At 44.4% G+C, this 17,456-nt stretch overlaps 1 protein-coding gene across 12 annotated transcripts in view; it reads right to left on the reverse strand.

Annotated features, from left to right (window-relative positions):
• The window catches only part of SLC41A3 (solute carrier family 41 member 3), an 83,216-nt gene extending 67,298 nt beyond the window's left edge, over window positions 1-15,918 (reverse strand). For 2 of the 12 annotated variants that reach the window (XM_070238386.1, XM_070238388.1), the window contains exon 1: window positions 15,769-15,825. The gene's annotated coding sequence lies outside the window, so the exon portion shown is untranslated. Of the gene's footprint in view, window positions 1-12,010; window positions 12,093-15,501; window positions 15,713-15,768 lie in introns of those variants that run through there. The other 10 variants (XM_023619831.2, XM_070238387.1, XM_023619833.2 and 7 more) reach the window with 10 other exon arrangements.
• Between the last annotated feature and the right edge of the window lie 1,538 nt (window positions 15,919-17,456).

The following is a 17,456-nucleotide window of genomic DNA, read 5'->3' on the forward strand; positions in this document are numbered from 1 at the left end:
AATCAGACAAGCTGAGGATTCAAATGATACACCCCAATTACTAATTCTAAGTTAACTGGAACAAATCAACAACTAGAAAGAAAAATTTAAATAGCAATTACCCTAGACTCTTTTCTTTGTGGTAAGGAAGATTGTCCCTGAGCTAACATCTGTGCCTATCTTCCTCTGCTTTGTATGTGAGATGCTGCCATAGCGTGGCTTGATGAGCAGTGTGTAGGTCTGTGCCCGGGATCTGAACATGCAAACCCGGGGCTGCCAAAGTAGAGCACACAAACTTAACCACATCACCAGGCTGACACCCTAGACTTTTGATAATCTACAAAATGACTCCAAAAACAGCTCTGCAAGGATCCTCATAGCACGCAAATAAAAACCTTTAGTAAAAGACTTTGACCAACTAAACAAGTTACCTTAGTCCTTCTGCCAGAAATACAATTTGGATCCAACTATTCCTTTGAGTTTTATATTCTTGCACCTGAGACACAGCTAAAGTTTTAAAGTAAAAGCTTTGAGATCTATGTTGATGTTTATTTTTGTGTCTGTGGATGTAACAGCGATGTGATATTTTTCTACCTCCAGATGGTATTGCTAAAGTTGGTTTGTAAAGAGCTCTACTTAATTGGCTTGAAATTAACTGCTTATAAATTACGTATTCCTAAACTTCAGAAATATAATGGAAACTAACCCAAGTGTTTTCAATTTTACATAATCTAGGATTAATCTTTAATAAGTGAAAGGCAGCTTAAGGTTTTCAGTGTGAAAAACAGGCGTGTCTTCTGAGTTGTTAGTATTGGGTGTAAGGGAAATGTGCAACTTTTTTCTCTGCCTGAGTTTACTAGTTAAGAAGGCTCATGCTGTTTCTGTTACAAAATTTGTCAGCAAGAAAGTAGCTTAAGATGATGGTTGGCTATTTAATGTCTAATCCAAGCATGATTGCTAAAAGCAAGTCATTAAAATAAATGTGAATAAGATCAAAGTTTATACTAAGTTAAACTAAATAATGGATAGTCACTGAATGTCTAAGTCATTTTCCAAACAAGATACGATGGTAAAACATCAGTTAATGAAGATAGGTTTATCTACTTCTGGCTTCCTATTGCAGAGAAGTGAAGGATAAATTTGGGTCTGTTGGCAACCACATCTTATGTCACATTGAAGGACTGCACTATTCAAAAGGACAGATACTCCTAGAAATTATGAAATGTATTTATAAATCTGCCAGTCCACAACTGCTTATTTCTTAGTGTTCACTAGGAACTGGGGATTCTAAGGGCTGAGAATTCTAATATGTGGAACGAAAGCAACTAGAAACAGAATGAGAAACACTCTATATACAAAGAAAGAAAGGTGTGTGTTTTGTCAAAAGAAGGTATGAGGTGTGGAAATGCATTGTTGTGAGAAAAATAGAATGAGTTTGTCCTAAAGAGAGGCTGGCTATTTCAAATGGGAAAAGGAAAGACATAAGACAAAATCTGAATGTAAAAGAAAGCACAGGACATTTGTGGAAAGGAATCTTGGGAAAAGAATTTTATGAGCAGTCAGGACTAAGATTAGAATGAATAAATTTTAGTATCAAAATAAGCTGATACAAATTTAAAATTTGGCTTTCTTTTCTGTTGAAAGGACAAAGTTTTCTTGGGCTATTGGTCTGCCTTTGATAAACTGTGAAATCTTCTTTACCTTGAAGTAATATGCCTAGAAAATAGATATTTTATGTTTTATCAAAATAACTTCCTGTTTTATTCCTATTAGATCTCTAATTACTTATGAAAACTGAGCGTTCTTAATATTGAAAAAGTAAAATTTTGCTTACAACTATGTAACTTTTCCTATTTGCCTTTGAAACCTGTTATTGTTACTTTGATCAAATAGATACTTAAGTATTATATTGTGATGATCTGTGATCCTATTTGGTCAAGTGTCCAAACATTTTTGATATTCTTGACAAGCTTCCCAAAATATTCAAATTCTAAATGACAACTTTTTGACCTGGATATAACTTTGAGATTTTCCATAAGGCACCTAGGGCATCTCAAAAGATGTATTCCCCCTCTTTATAAAAAGAGAGATATTACACTAATGAGGCTTATTTGGTATGTCAAATTACACGAGAAGCACTGTCACATAAGCAATAATAGACCTTTTTAGATTATACTGTATCTGTGAGTCTTACTAAAAGTGTTCAAGAAATTGTATGAAATTCCTAAAAATCTGATATATCCTAATATAAGGTTACTACCTATAATTCTAGTTACTATCTAAAAATATACGGCACAAAAATAACCAAATTTCCTGGTCAACTGCATTTACCCATTGCCTTTCTAAAAAGTCTTTTGTACAGTGACGTGAGCATCATGACAGAGTGACAGTTCCCTGTGTCTCTCCTCTAAGTTAGATCTAAATGAACATCCATTAGCCAGCAGAGGATTCTCTACACAGCATAACAGGACGCCTGCGAGATCCACACACCTGTACACGTGAAGGTGGGTGTACTGGCCTCCCAGGAAGCAGCATAATTAACAGAGTGGGATCCTCCCCCATCCTGGCAGCAGCAATCCAGGATGAGGATCCTCACACAGAGGCTGGGATGACTGTGAATGGAGGTAGGGACAGTCCAGCCCATGCACAAGCACTTTCAGAGTGGCAGCCTGGGCAGCAGGTGTGCCCACTCTGCCACGGCAGCCCCACCTGTGCATGTGCTCCCCACCAAGTCACAGCAGCTTGGCCCCTGCAAAGGTGCCCCACCCACCGAGTGCAGCAGCCCACGGGACCTGCCCACTGAGCACAGCACCAGGCCAGTGTGGAGGCACCCCAGCCATGCAAAAGCACCCCACTGAGCAGAGGGGTCCCACTCGCAAGAGTGCACCAGCCCACCCAGCAAACACAGCAGCCAGCACTCAGGAAGGCACCCCACCTGCACAAATGCAACCCACCCACCACATGCAGCAACCCCCCTGCACAAGCACAACCTGGCAAGCAGCTGTGGCCAGCCCTCATGAACTCGGAGCGGCCCAGCCAGCACAACTAGGAACAGACAAGGCAGAGACAGAAAACATCCCCTGCCTCCCCTACAAGCAGTGGCAAGTGGAATCTGCGATCAGACTACCACCAATGCACCGGCAGAGGATCAACTCATCAAACACCATGAACTACACTAACACTGCAGGATAGAAGGGAAATGATGCTTCCAGGCACCAAACCTAAGCCACAGGAGACCACAGTCTAAATGACAGAGAATTCAAATAGCTGTCATTACGAAACTCACTGAGTTACAAGCAAACATAGAAATGAAGTTCAATGAGCTCAGGAATAAAGTTAATGAACATAAGGAATACTTCACCAAAGAGATTGAAGCCTTCAAGAAAACTATACAGAAATTCTGGATATGAAGAACACAATTAATGAAATTTTTTTAAAAAAAAAACCTAGAAACCATAAAAAATAGAGCAGAACTTTGTGAGCAGAGAATAAGTGACCTAGAAGATAGAAATCTAGAAATGCTTGACCTGGAGGAGGAAAGAGAACTAAGATTTTTAAAAAATGAAGAAATTCTTCAAGAAATATTTACTCAATCAGGAAAAGTAACATAAAGATGAAAGGTATCCCAGAGAGAGAAGAGGGGAGAAAGGAGCAGAGCTTATTCAAAGAAATAATTGCTGAGAGCTTCCCAAACCTGGGGAAGGAGCTGGACATGCAAGTACATGAAGCCAAGAAAATTCTAATTACATCAACAAAAAGGCCTTCTCCAAAACATACAATATTAAAACTGTCAAAAGTCAATGACAAAGGAAAAATACTAAGGGCAGCAAGGCAGAAGAAAATAACCTACAAAGGGCCCTTCATCAGGTTTTCAGTGGATTTCTCAACACAAACCTTACAGGCTAGGAGAAAAGAGAATGACATATTCAAAATACTAAAAGATGAGAACTTTCAGACAAGACTAGTCTATCCAGTGAAAACATCCTTAACATACAATGGAGAAATAAAAGCTTTCCCAGACAAACAAAATCTGAGGGAGTTCATCACCACCAGACTTGCCTTACCAGACATGATAAAGGGAGCCCTTATACCTAATACAAAAAGGCAAAGATTTACAAAGCTTTGAGCAAGGAGATAAATAACAGACAAAATCAGAAAACTGCACCTTTCCACCAGAATACTTTAGCAAACAATTATAACATACGAGACAAAGGAAAAGAAATCACCAGAAATAACCATAAGCAATTCAATTTAGCCACAAACTCACAACACAAAAAATAATTTGTAATGACAATAATTCAGAAGGGGAGAGCAAAGGGATGCAATATGCTTATGCTAAAGTAGATAAGAGGCAAACAGAAAATGGACTATCTCATCTATGAGATCTTGTACACAAACTTCACAGTACCCACTAAACGAAAAATCAGAGCAGAGTCACAAATCCTAAATAATGAGAAAACCATCAAGGAAAACCACCAAACTGAAATGTCAGTCAGAAATACAAAGAAAAAAAACCAACGGAAATATAGAACTGGGAAACAAGAGATAAAATGGCAGTATTGAGCCCTCATATCAATAATCACTCTAAATGTGAATGGATTGAATTGACCAATCGAGAGAGAGAGAGTGACTGGATGGATTAGAAAACAAGACCAAACAATATGCTGCCTCCAGGAAACACATCTCAGCTCTAAACACAAACGTAGGCTCAGAGTGAAGGGATAGAAGATGATACTCCAAGCAAATGGCAAGCGAAAGAAAGCAGCTGTAGCCATAGTTACATCAGACAAAGCAGACTTCAAGGTAAAAAAGACAATGAGAGACAAAGGGAGGCAGTATATAATGATAAAAGGGACATTCCACCAAGAGAACATAATGCTGAGTTATGAGATCCTCCTAACACAGGAGCATCAAAGTACATAAAGCAACTATTAACAGACCTAAAGGGAGAAATTGACAGGAACACAATAATAGCAGGGGACCTAAATACCCCACTTACATCAATGGACAGATCATCCAGACACAAAGTCAACAAGGAAACTGGACTTAAATGAAACACTAGACCAGATGGACTTGATATATATATAGAACATTCCATCCAAAACCAGCAGAATACAAATTCTTCTCAAGTACACATGGAACATTCTCAAAGACAGACCACACACTGGGGAAAAAAGGGCAAGCCTCAACAAATTTAAGATTTAAATCATATCAAGCATCTTTTCTGACCATAATGATATGAAACGGGAAATCAACTACAAGAAAAAAGCTGGGAAAGTCACAAATATGTGGAGACTAAACAACACGCTACTGAACAACCACTGAATCAATGAAGAAATCAAAGGAGAAATTTAAAAAGTACGAGGAGAGAAACAGAAATGAAAACATAACATACCAACTCTTTTGCAATGCAGCAAAAGTGGTACTAAGAGGAAAACTGATAGCAACACAGGCCCACTTCAACAAACAAGAAAAATCTCAAATAAGTAACCTTAAACTACACCTAAAAGAATGAACAAAGCCCAAAGTCACCAGCAGGGAAATAAAAATTGGAGCAGAAATAAATGAAATAGTGACTAAAAAAACAACAGAAAGGATCAATGAAACTAAGTTCTCTGAGAAGATAAACAAAATTGCCAAACCCCTAGCCAGACTCACTAAGGAAAAAAGAGAGATCAAATAAATAAAATTAAAAGAGGAGAAATTACAACAGATACCACAAAAATACAACAGATTATAAGAGAATACTATGAAAAACTAAAGGCCAAAAAATTAGACAATCTAGAAGAAATGGATAAATTTTTAGACTCATACAACCTCCCAAAACTGAATCAAGAAGAGACAGAAAATCTGAATAGATCAATCACAAGAGATTGTAAGAGTAATCAAAAACCTCCCAAAACACAAAAGTCCAGGACCAGATGGCTTGTCTGGAGAATTCTACCAAACATTCAGAGGATTTAATACCTATCCTTCTCAAACTAGTCCAAAAAATTGAGGAAGACGTCACACTTCCTAACTCATTCTATGAGGCCAACACGACCATGATACCAAAACCAGAGAAGGACAACACAAAAAAGGGAAAGTTACAGGCTAATATTGTTGATGAACATAGATGCCAAAATCCTCAACAAAATACTAGCAAAACAAATACAGCAGTACATTTAAAGAATCATACATCATGATCAAGTGGGATTTATACCAGGAACACAGGGATGGTGCAACATCTGCAAATCAATCAACGTGATACACCACATCAACAAAATGAGAAATAAAAACCACATCATCATCTCAATAGATGCCAGAAAGCATTGGACAAGATCTAACACCCATTTATGATAAAAACTCTCAATAAAATGGGTATAGAAGGAAAGCACCTCAACATAATAAAGGGCATATATGACAAACCCACAGCCAACATCATTCTCAATGGGCAAAAACTGAAAGCCATCCCTCTGAAAACAGGAACAAGACAAGGGTATCCACTCTCACCACTCTTATTCAACACAGTACTGGAGGTTTTGGCCAGAGCAATTAGGCAAGAGAAAGGAATAGAAGGAATCAAAACTGGAAAAGAAGAATTGAAATTCTTGCTGTTTGCAGATGACATGATTCTATATACAGAAAATCCTAAAGAATCCACAAGAAAACTATGAGAAATAACAACTATAGCAAAGTTGCAGGGTACAAAATCAACATACAAAAATCAGTTGTGGGCTTGCCCTGTGGCGAGTGGTTAAAGTTCCATGCGTTCCACTTTGGCAGCCTGGGTTTGTGGGTTCGGATCCCAGGCGCAGACTTGCTCCACTCATAGGCCAGGCTGTGGAGGCATCCCACCAACAAAATAGAAGAAGATTGGCACAAATGTTAGCTCAGGGCTAATCTTCCTTAAGAAAAAAAATAAAAATAAAAAGAGGAAGATTGGCAATGGATATTAGTTCAGGGCAAATCTTATTCACCCCTCCCCCCCCCAAAAAAAAGTTGCACTTCTAAACAGTAATGGTGAACTAACAGAAAGAGAAGCCAAGCACAGAACTGCATTTACAATTGCAACAAAAAGAACAAAATATCTAGGAATACATTTAACCAAGAAGGTGAAAGACCTATACACTGAAAACTATAAGACATTATTGAAAGAAATCAAAGACATAAAGAAATGGAAAGATATTCCGTGCACATGGATTGGAAGCATAAACATAGTAAAAATGTCCATATTACCTAAAGCAATCTACAGATTCAATGCAATCCTAATCAGAATCCCAATGACATTCTTCACGGAAATAGAACAAAGAATCCTAAAATTTATATGGGACAACAAAAGACCCCAAAGAGCCAAAGCAATCCTGAGAAAAAAGAACAAAGCTAGGGGCATCACAATCCCTGACTTCAAAATATACCACAAAAATACAGTAATTAAAACATCATGGTACTGGCACATAAACACACAGATCAATGGAACAGAATTGAAAACCTAAAAATGAAACGACACATCTAAGGACAGCTAATCTTCATCAAAGGAGCCAAGAACATACAATCAAGAAAGTAAAGTTTCTTCAATAAATGGCGTTGGGAAAACTGGACAGCCACGTGCAAAAGAATGAAAGTAGACTATTATCTCATGCCATACGGAAAAATTAGCTCAAAATGGATTAAAGACTTGAATGTAAGACCTGAAACCATAAAACTCTTAGAAGAAATATAGGCAGTACAGTCTTTGTCCTTGGTCTTGGAAGCATCTTTTCAAATACCATGTCTACTCAGGCAAGGGAAACAAAAGAGAACATAAACACACAGGCTGACATCAGACTAAGAAGCTTCTGCAAGGCAAAAGACACCATGAACAAAACAAAAAGATAACCCACCAATTAGGAGAAAATATTTGCAAATCATATATCCAATAAGGGGTTAATTTCCAAATTATATAAAGAGCTCACACAAATCAACAACAAGAAAACCACCCAACCAAAAAACAGGCAGAGGATATGATGAAGAGACATTTTTTTAAAGAAGATACACAGATTGCCAATAGGCACATGAAAAGATGCTCAATACCACTAATCATCAGGTAAATGCAAATCAAAACTATACTAAGATACTACCTTACACCTGTCAGAATGGCTATAATCACCAAGAATATAAACAAAAAATAACAAGCGTTGGAGAGGATGGGGAGAAAGGGAACCCTCGTACACTGCTGGTGGGACTGCAAACTGGTACAGCCACTATGGAAAACATTGTGGAGATATCTCAAAAATGAAAAATAGAAATACCATATGACCCAGCTATCCCACTACTGAACTTGAAATCAACAATACAAAGAGACTTAGGGACCCCTATGTTCATTACAGTATTAGTCACAACAGCCAAGAAGCTAGTGGAAGCAACCCAGGTGTCTATCGACTGATGAATGAATAAAGAAGATGTGATGTATATATATACATAATGGAATACTACTCAGCTATAAAAAAGACAAAATCATGCCATTTGCAACAACATGGATGGACCTTGAAGATATTATGCTAAATGAAATAAGCCAGACAAAGACAAACACTGTATGATTTCACTCACATGTGAATAAGCACATGTATAAGGAGAACAGATTAGTGGTTACCAGAGGGGAGGGTGGAGGAAGGGCAAAAAGGGCAAAGGGGCACATACGTATGGTGCTGGATGAAAATCAGACGATTGGTAGTGAGCACGATGCTACGTAGCGAGTCTACAAAGAAACTGAGACAGAATAATGCAGACCTGAAATTATACAACGTTATAAGCCAATATAACCTCAACAAAATAATTTTTTTAAAGTCTTTTGTCAGTTACAGTTATTGTTTTACTCTGATGCTTTTATAAAAATGTTTCATTTTCAAAGAGATTCATGGAAAAGACTGACAAGTACTCTGGAACACAGGTTTTGGTAACTTTAAGATCCTAACACTGAGCTGGGTGGGAATTTCTGGGGAGGGCTGACTGCTCTGATGTTTGGTTCCCAGATGTCAAGGCTCCTTTTTCTCCTCTCCTGTAAGCTCTCCATAACTTACAGCAATTTGGTAAAGTGTACTTTGCAACAAGGGTTGAAACATTTATTTTTTTCTCTCTATCTAATCCCTCCAGAATTTGGAAACTCTAAGTATCCTTTTCGTGACAATATGTGTATTTGCACGGGTTCAGTGAAGGTTGTTCTCCTTAGAAACAGGACACAGTTGCAATTATTGGCTCCATCACCAAGGCTTTGATTAGAATGTCATATTCAGGAAAGATGTACAGACACTCAGACATGGCTCACAGCTTTAAGGAACTGCTTGAATAATCGACCTAGGACCTTGCTTACAAGAGCCAGCAAAGCAATCTTAAAAAAGAGCTTGTAGGGTCGATCACTAGGCTTGCTGCACTTATATAAATAATCAGGCCAAGCTTAATACAAATGAGTTTTACTACAATTATCTTTTATAAAAATGGGGGTAATTGCGGAGAGAGAAATTATGCTTGAACGTTTGTAGATATTAGATTCTAGCCCTGTTTACTGTCTTTAAGGTGTTGTTATACCTGTAAGCTGGGCTGGACCCTAAATTCTTCTAGTCTCCTTAAATGCCTGGCTGTGATACTCCAAACAGACGTTTCCACTTTTACTGCCCTTGAAATCTCCTTGGGAGGGACTACACCAGGCCCTCCTCTCTACCCAGATGGCAGCCAAACTTCAGGGACTCGAGCCTTGGGTGCACATCTCACAGCTGAAGAAGGCTCCACCTGACATCTGGTCCTGAACAAATACTTGGGACCTCAAATCAAACTGACCAGGAAGAGAAGCAGCCGACGTCTGAGGCAGACAACTTTCCCAGGATGAGTGGACCAGGCCTGTGCACCCTCTTCCACTGTTGTTTCTTTATTTTCTCCCTCTCTTTCCTGGAAGGGCAATGCCCTTGCCGACATTTCTTAATCCCTCCCAAAAGGGGGAACCTCTCTGATTGTGAGACTTGCCATTGGAAACCTCGGTGTGTCCAAGACAGTAACGACCCTCAGCTCACCCTAGAAGGAATTTCAGTGGGATTCCACATGCTGCTATTTGTGTAAAATGCTCTGCTGGCCCATTTTACCGACTCGGGGTGGTAAGGCCACCTAAACTCGTTTATTGCTTTAAGTGCACCCAACCTTGCAAGGAGAAAACAAGATCTTTTGAATATTTGTATGAAAATTTTGTGGGACAATCAGTGTAAGCAGAATTGTGTATTTCTCAACATATCCATGTATTCAGGCAACATCTCGGCACGTAACAACACAGCGTCTGAGCCTTGGTTACAGGAGGCGAATGCCTCTATGCTGATGAACGAGTGTACAGAGGATGTCACTGATGTGGGAGCCTCGTGTGCACCCGCTGGTTACCTCTTTACCTGTGGAGTTTTCAGTAATGGCCTTTCTGCCTGGGCAACTCATTGCCTTGACAGCTGGGGAACAGAAGGACAGCGTGCCCTTGCTGTATCCACTGTCCTGTTCTCTCTGCATGACCAAACAGAGACCTCTCATTGTCTCTGCCGTTGAATCTGCATGGTCGCTCTAAATGAGAACTCCCAGGAGGCATACGTGACTCTGGGTTTGCCTCCATGGGAAGAGCTTTCTCCCCATGGATTGGAGTGAGTGCCAATAAAGCTCTCCCTGACACCAGAGGAGTTGGCCGGCACCACAGCCAAAGCCATTTCCGCTCAGCAATGGTCCCTTCACTCACTGGCCGAGGTAGTTTTGGATAATCATATGGCGCTGAATTATCGACTTGCTGAATAAAGAGGTGTCTGCGCAGTGGCGAACACCTCCTGTTGCACGTGGACAAAGACCTGTGGGGAAGTAGAAACCCAACTACCTAAGATTATAGAGCAAGCACATTGGCTACAACAAATTTCACCTGACAATCCACTGTCTCTTGATTTGTTCAGCTGGTTACCTTCAGGTCTGGGCTCCTGGTTTAGAACCATCCTGCAGGCCAGGCCTATAGTATTGCTCTTAATCTTACTCTGCATCCTTGTTGTGAAGTTCTGTACCTATTGCCTGTTGAATCTCTGTGAAAATGACGTGCCCAATAAGGTGATGCTGGCTCAGCCCTTTGAGACAATCTTCAACACCCACAACCTTGGGGGAAACAGACACTTTAGAAGGGAAATGCCTGAGAGTTCTCCCTCCTAATCTTCCTTGCTACTCAAATGTGGCCTAAGCGGTTTCTCATTGCTATGCACTTTCCCTCCAATGTCAGACATGACAACCAGCAAGGGTCCTTCCTGGCAGTGAGAGACAAGAGCACTATGTGCAGGGAGCCTGAAGGTTGATCAGCGATGCTTTCGGAGAAAGATCTTCATCAAAAGGGGAAATGTAGAAACTAACTAAATTGGAGTTGGGAAGGCCTGTAGGGGAGCTCTGATGACCTATCACACACTGTTAATTACACCAAATAGGAAGAGACAGATGCTTGCATCTCTGGCAGGAAGTACAACTACTTTACTGATGAAGGAAGATTTCTCTCCCCACCTGGCAACAGCCCAGCCAATGAGAAATGCCACAGCTCAGCCAATGAGAAATGCCACAGCTCAGCCAATGAGAAATGCCACAGCCCAGCCAATGAGGAATGCCACAGCCAAGCCAATGAGGAATGCCACAGTTCAGCCAATGAGGAATGCCACAGCCCAGCCAATCAGAAATGCCACAGCCCAGCCAATGACAAACGCCACAGCCCAGCCAATCAGAAACACTGCAGCTCAGCCAATCAGAAGCCGTTGCCACCCTGGACTGTTACTTTCCCCCAAAGGACTTTCCTTTAGAACAGCCCCTCACAGACCCCCTTTTTCTCTATAAGAGCAGCTCCCCTCATTCTTTGGATTTGCCTATGATTCCCTATAGTATGAGCATCCTGAATAGTAATTCTTTTGGCTATTCCTGAATAAACTTATTTTGAGGGTAAAATAGCAGATAAATTTGCACTTTAAGTTGACAGACTGGACAAGTCAAACAATGCTAGAAAAAGCAAAACCATACCAAGAACAGGAAAACTCACCCAGCACTCATGGTCACAGGATAACTAGGCAGAATGAAGGCTCACAGCTGAAGCTCCCAGATGGTCAGACAAGATAACCAACTAAAAAGAGGGCCCAAAGTGTTCCACAAGAACAAGCCAATTAGAGAAACATAAACCATACAGATTTGTTCCCTCCTGCCCAAGGGAGTAAAACCTCTGGGTGACCCACTCATTGTGGTAGGACTCAGGTAGAACACGAATGAGTTTTTAAACATGCCAAGAAACCAGGCTGGCTCCAGGAGGAGCTCCCTCATTGCTGAGAAAGAAGCCGCATCTAAAGAAAATCAAATCTAAAAGACAAGAATGTGAGTCTGCTGGAATACCAACTACAACTCTGTGACAAGACAGGGCTCAGCCTGAGGACACACAGATGACTGTCCTTGGGCTGTATGACCGGGACCCAGTCCCCTGGCAAGAACCAATCCATGGCTATCCATTACAGCCAACGTCCTGCTCTGAGATGGCTATTTCATTTTCTCTTCTTTGGCAAGATTCCTGAAACCGTAGGAGCATGCAAAAATATTAGTGAAATTACTTACACCATAGGAAAACAACACAGGGAAAGAATAAGAATAATAATAAAGATAATGAAGACATACATTTATAGCCATGGTATTGGATTTTTTCTGAGTAACTGAACTGATTAATCTTGTAATCATTATAATATTGTGTGCATATTGAAAACATTATAGGAATCCAATATATTAGTTGTATAACTTTAAGTAAATGTTCAGAAAAGTCTGAATAAATACACATGTGATCAATGTTGTAATGTTTGGAGAATTTGTTAAATGCATAAGTTTTGATTTATTAGCTGTGTAAATAAATGAGATGTAATCATTTTGAAGAAAGCAGATGTCTTCAAAAGCGCTGACCGCTCAACAGGTGTACTGAAGTCATGAATCAGGTGTTACACAAAGTCAGGAATGGGGAGGCCTCTCTGTGCAGGTACCCAGACATCCAGGCCTCGTGGACAGCACTGAAGAGCAGGTGTCCAGGTGTCCAGCTTTTTCTGGGCTCTCTCCACCAGCCAGGAGGGGCTTAGATAGCCTGAGCAGCCAGGGAAGCAGTCCATCAGAAGGACTTTTTACCCTAAATTAGGGATTTGAACCTACTAAGGCTAAAACAGGGAAGATCTCCACTCCCTCCAAAAAATAAGCTGAAAGCAAAAACCAGAGAGAGAAAAAAAAAATTGGCTATATTAAAGTTTAAATGCTCTGGGGGACAAAACTTCTAAACAAAATTAAGAGACAAGCAAAAGTCTAGAGAAAATATTTGGAACAGACGAGAGAAAGGGACAGTATGCAAAAACAATGAAGAACCACCCAGCACCAAGGGACAAAAAGACCAGCGTAGAGGGCAAGCCCAGTGGCCTAGTGTTTAAGTTCAGCATGCTCCGCCTCAGGGGCCCAGGTTCAGTTCTCAGGTGTGGACCTGCACTGCTCTATTAGCGGCCATGCTGTGCTGGCAGCCCACACCCTAAGATTGGCTACAACAAATTTCACCTGACAATCCACTGTCTCTTGGAAACAGAGGAAGATTGGTACGATGTTAGCGCAGAGCAAATCATCCTCAGCAAAAAAAAAAAAAAAACCCAAAAAACAAAACAACAACAACAACAAAAACCAACAGAGAAAGAGGCAAAGGACAGAAACGGTGCTCAGCAGAAGGAGGAAGACAAATCACCACAGACAAGACTCACCAGGCAGTCAGGTGGCCCAGAGGCCGCAGGAGAGGGAAGCGCCCCGGCCGCCAGTGGGGGAGGGCAGGGGTCCCCCTCCGCCAAAGGCAGCTGGGCAGCGACTGTTCGGGCCCAAATGTCCTCACCCCACAAGGCACAACTGTGGTGACTCACTGACACGGGGGCACAAGGAAACACGCCCAACAGCAAAACCCAGCACAGCCAGTGCTGGACTGTAGGCATCCCTATGAGGACGGCATGCGGCCACGCGAAGGAGCGGGCAGCGCTGTGGGCACCACCCAGAAACAGCTCCAGGGGAAACTGCCGGGGCCTGGGGAAGGCACCCCGACGCCTGTCGTCTGAAAGCGCCCCACGCTGCCCTGTCCTGTGGTCCAGCTTCACTAGGCACACACGTAGGGGTGCAGGGAAAGGCCTGGCCAGGGGTGACCTCGGGAAGGAGGGGAGCTGCCTGGCTCAGAAGCCCAGCCGTGCCCAGCACCCAGCACCCAGCAGTCATTGCCACCCGCTCTGTGCCGCTCACAGAGTGGGGACACTGTGATCCACCAACAGGGACCTCACGTCTCTGTGGATGGTGGTCAAAGGCCCTGAGCTTCATCGGGAACATGGGGGTGCTTCATAAGGAGAATGTGTTCAAATGTCACTTAGATCAATACCAATGAGTACAGAGGGACAAATCAGGTCTCGAAGGGCAGGCCTGCCGGGCAGGGAGGCTCCTCTCAGGAGAGTGGGCTGTGGCTGCAGGAAAACCCAATCCTTTGCCACAGGGAGTGGTGAGGCTGGGGGGAGGTGGCACTGACTCCAAGGCAGGGGTCCCCACCCAGGCTTCCCCCTAGGGGACACAAGAGGGACAGGCTGCTGCAGGACAGCCCCCCACAACAAAGGTATCGGTAGTGTGGACTGACAGCCCTGCATGAGCCATAGTACTAGGAGCCCCTCCTTCGGGAGCAGGCCCTGAGACGGGCTGGCATGGGGATTGAGTCCATCTGGGCTGCCAGTCACATGAGTCTAAAAGGTCACTGATCTTCTCCATGCCTCACAGAGTTCATCCCCACCAGACTGATGACACTGGCACTGCATTTACGCGGTGAATGGGGGAGGGGACAGCTGGTCCTGAATCCTGGGGTCTGGGCACCTCATAGAAACTAGTGCTCTCCCCAAGGCAGGGGGACAGGGCCATTCGTGACCACCTGTGGGGCAGATGCTGGAACCACCTAGCTCTGCTCAGCTGCCACAGCCTGGCCGTCACCTTAGAGCCTCGGGCTTCCCAGGCGGCCTGGTTCGGCGATGCTCTGGAGCCCATTCCCAGGGTTGGAATCCCAGTTCTCCCCTAGATGTGTGTCCTTAGAAAAGCTAAATTTCTGTGCCTCCAAGGCCTGTCTGTTAAATGGAGATAATAGCACCCAACTCATAGGGTCCTGAAAATTAAAAGGAATGATGCATTTGCATCACAGGACACCTGACGGGTCCCCACAGCCAGTTCAAACCCCTCAAAGCTGATGTTTTAGATCAGTGGTCCTTAAAGGATCACAGCATCAGGACCGGTTAAAGACAAGCATGCTGGACCCACCTGAGTAGTTTCTAATTAGTGGGGGAAGGGGGTGGAGAATTTGCACGCGGAGCAGGTCAGTTTTAAGCCCAGACACCGGATGTGTGGAGCCTCAGAACCACCTGAGAAAAGGGGCCCGTCCTCCACGCTCTGGGTCCCGTCTCTGGCACACACCCCTCCCCTGGTGGCACGGAGGCGGACCCCCCCGCCCCGGGCCCCTACCTGGCTCCCTCTCCCACCACGGTAACTCCGTCAGAAACCCCGAGTTGACTCCATCTTCCGCGCAACCCCCGCCCCAGGCCCCAGCTCCGGCGCTTCCCCGGGCCGGCCTCCGCGGTGTGCCACCCCCGCTCTAGGCGCTCCCTCGGAAAGCCCGGCCCCGCCTGGCACCCACGCTCAGCTCAGCTCAGCTCACCCCGGCCTCAGGCACCCTGGGACCCACCGCTTTACCCCCCCGCCACCCCCCGTTGGCCGCAGGGCCGAGCTCACCAGATCCGCTCCGGGCGGCGGGCAGGAGGCGGGCACGGCGGGCGGACGACGCGCTCCGTACCGGGACGGCTCGCGGAGGAAACGGGCGAGGCCCCGGGCCCGGCTCCGCCCCCGGCCCGGCCGCGGCGGGGCCCCGGGAGCACCGGGCGGGGGCTCGGGGGCCGGGGAGCGCTGGGGGCCGCAGCGGGGACCCGGGAGCGCCGGGCGGGGCGGGGCGAAGGCCGGAAGGCCGGGCCACCAGACCCGCCTCTGGGCGGCGGCCCCGGGTGTGGGCGGCGGGCCGTGTGCGTCGCCGAGTCACCTGCAGGCTGGGCTCCCCGCGGCTGTGACTCTGTAAACCGAGCTGCGCGGGGCGCGCCGAGCTCGTGCGATCCGTGGCCGCAGCGGGTGCTCGCCGCAGCCCTTCCGGGCACTGTCTCTTCTGAGGCTGGTTGACAAGGGAGGAAACCGAATCACGGCGGGGAAGGAAAGGGGACATGAGGGTGCCTTCTTTAAGGGATGTGGAAGCCCGTCATTCCTACGGCACAGATGCCCGGCCTGCAGCCGGTGCTCCGTCAAGTTTGCAGGATTCGTGTTTTGTTGTGTGGTTAACTTTTTAATAATGGAAATGTTCAGACGTACAAAAGCAGAACGGTGAACCGGCCCGCACGCCTGGCGACCAGCTTCAGTCAAGGTCTGCATCTTGCCTTTTGTTTTCCCTCTATATCCCTCCCACAGACACACCTTATTTGTTTCCTGAAGTAACTTTAAAGCGTCCCAGTGACATATTTCACCTTTAAATACTTGAGTGTGTTTAATCGATAGGACCTGTTTTTCAAACATTCCCATAATACCAGTATCACACCTAATAAAATTGACAATACTCAGTCCAGTTCAGTTTTCCCCGATTGACTAAAAAATCTCTTTTGACTGTTGGCTTGTTGTAACCAAGGTCGGCAGAGGGATGAGGGATTTGAGAGGAAGGGGGCCTCAGGCAAAGTTCACCTGCAGGGTTTTGCCAGAAGCCTGCTTGTCCTGCCCTCCCCATGGAACAAAGCATTCTGTCCACTGGGAGCCAGTGGTCCTACCCTACACTTCCCAGACCACGCTCCAGCTACCCGGGACCTGGCAATTCCCAGGGACTCTCAGCCCATCTCTAGGATGTGTGCCAGATCAGCGCTCCCAGGAATGAACTCGCTGGCAGACGCGGGCTGTCTCTTCCTACAGGGCCACACAGAGCTCCAAGGAGCCCAGGAAGTCTACATTTGAACCTGGCCTCCCAAGTTGCTATGGAGGTACATGTGTCAAGGCCAGAAAATAGAATGAACTCTATTTTGCAGCTTGTTGGTTTTATTTGCAATTTTACCTATTTAAACATGTTTGTGGGCCCTCATTTATACTCTTGCCCTGGGTTCTGTAAATTTTGAGGTAGGCCTGTCTTGTTTCAGTACAGTTTTGGGTACAGGAAACATTTCATTTTATTCCTAACTCTAATGCAAAGAAAAATAAACCAGCAGAAGTTTAATGATAAATGGCAACTATCAGTTGACCTCAGTAGTAGAGAATTCATTGGGAGAACATAGCACTCTTGAAAAGGGGCAGCCATAGCTAAGCTCCAAGGAACTATTGCCATGCCAGGACACAGGATCCATTCCTCGGGGTCTTGTGAGTGGCAGACAGTGTGCACCACCCATTCCTGCAAGCTGGCT

The sequence above is a fragment of the Equus caballus genome, chromosome 16 (genome assembly GCF_041296265.1).
Source record: "Equus caballus isolate H_3958 breed thoroughbred chromosome 16, TB-T2T, whole genome shotgun sequence".
Lineage (NCBI taxonomy): Eukaryota > Metazoa > Chordata > Mammalia > Perissodactyla > Equidae > Equus > Equus caballus.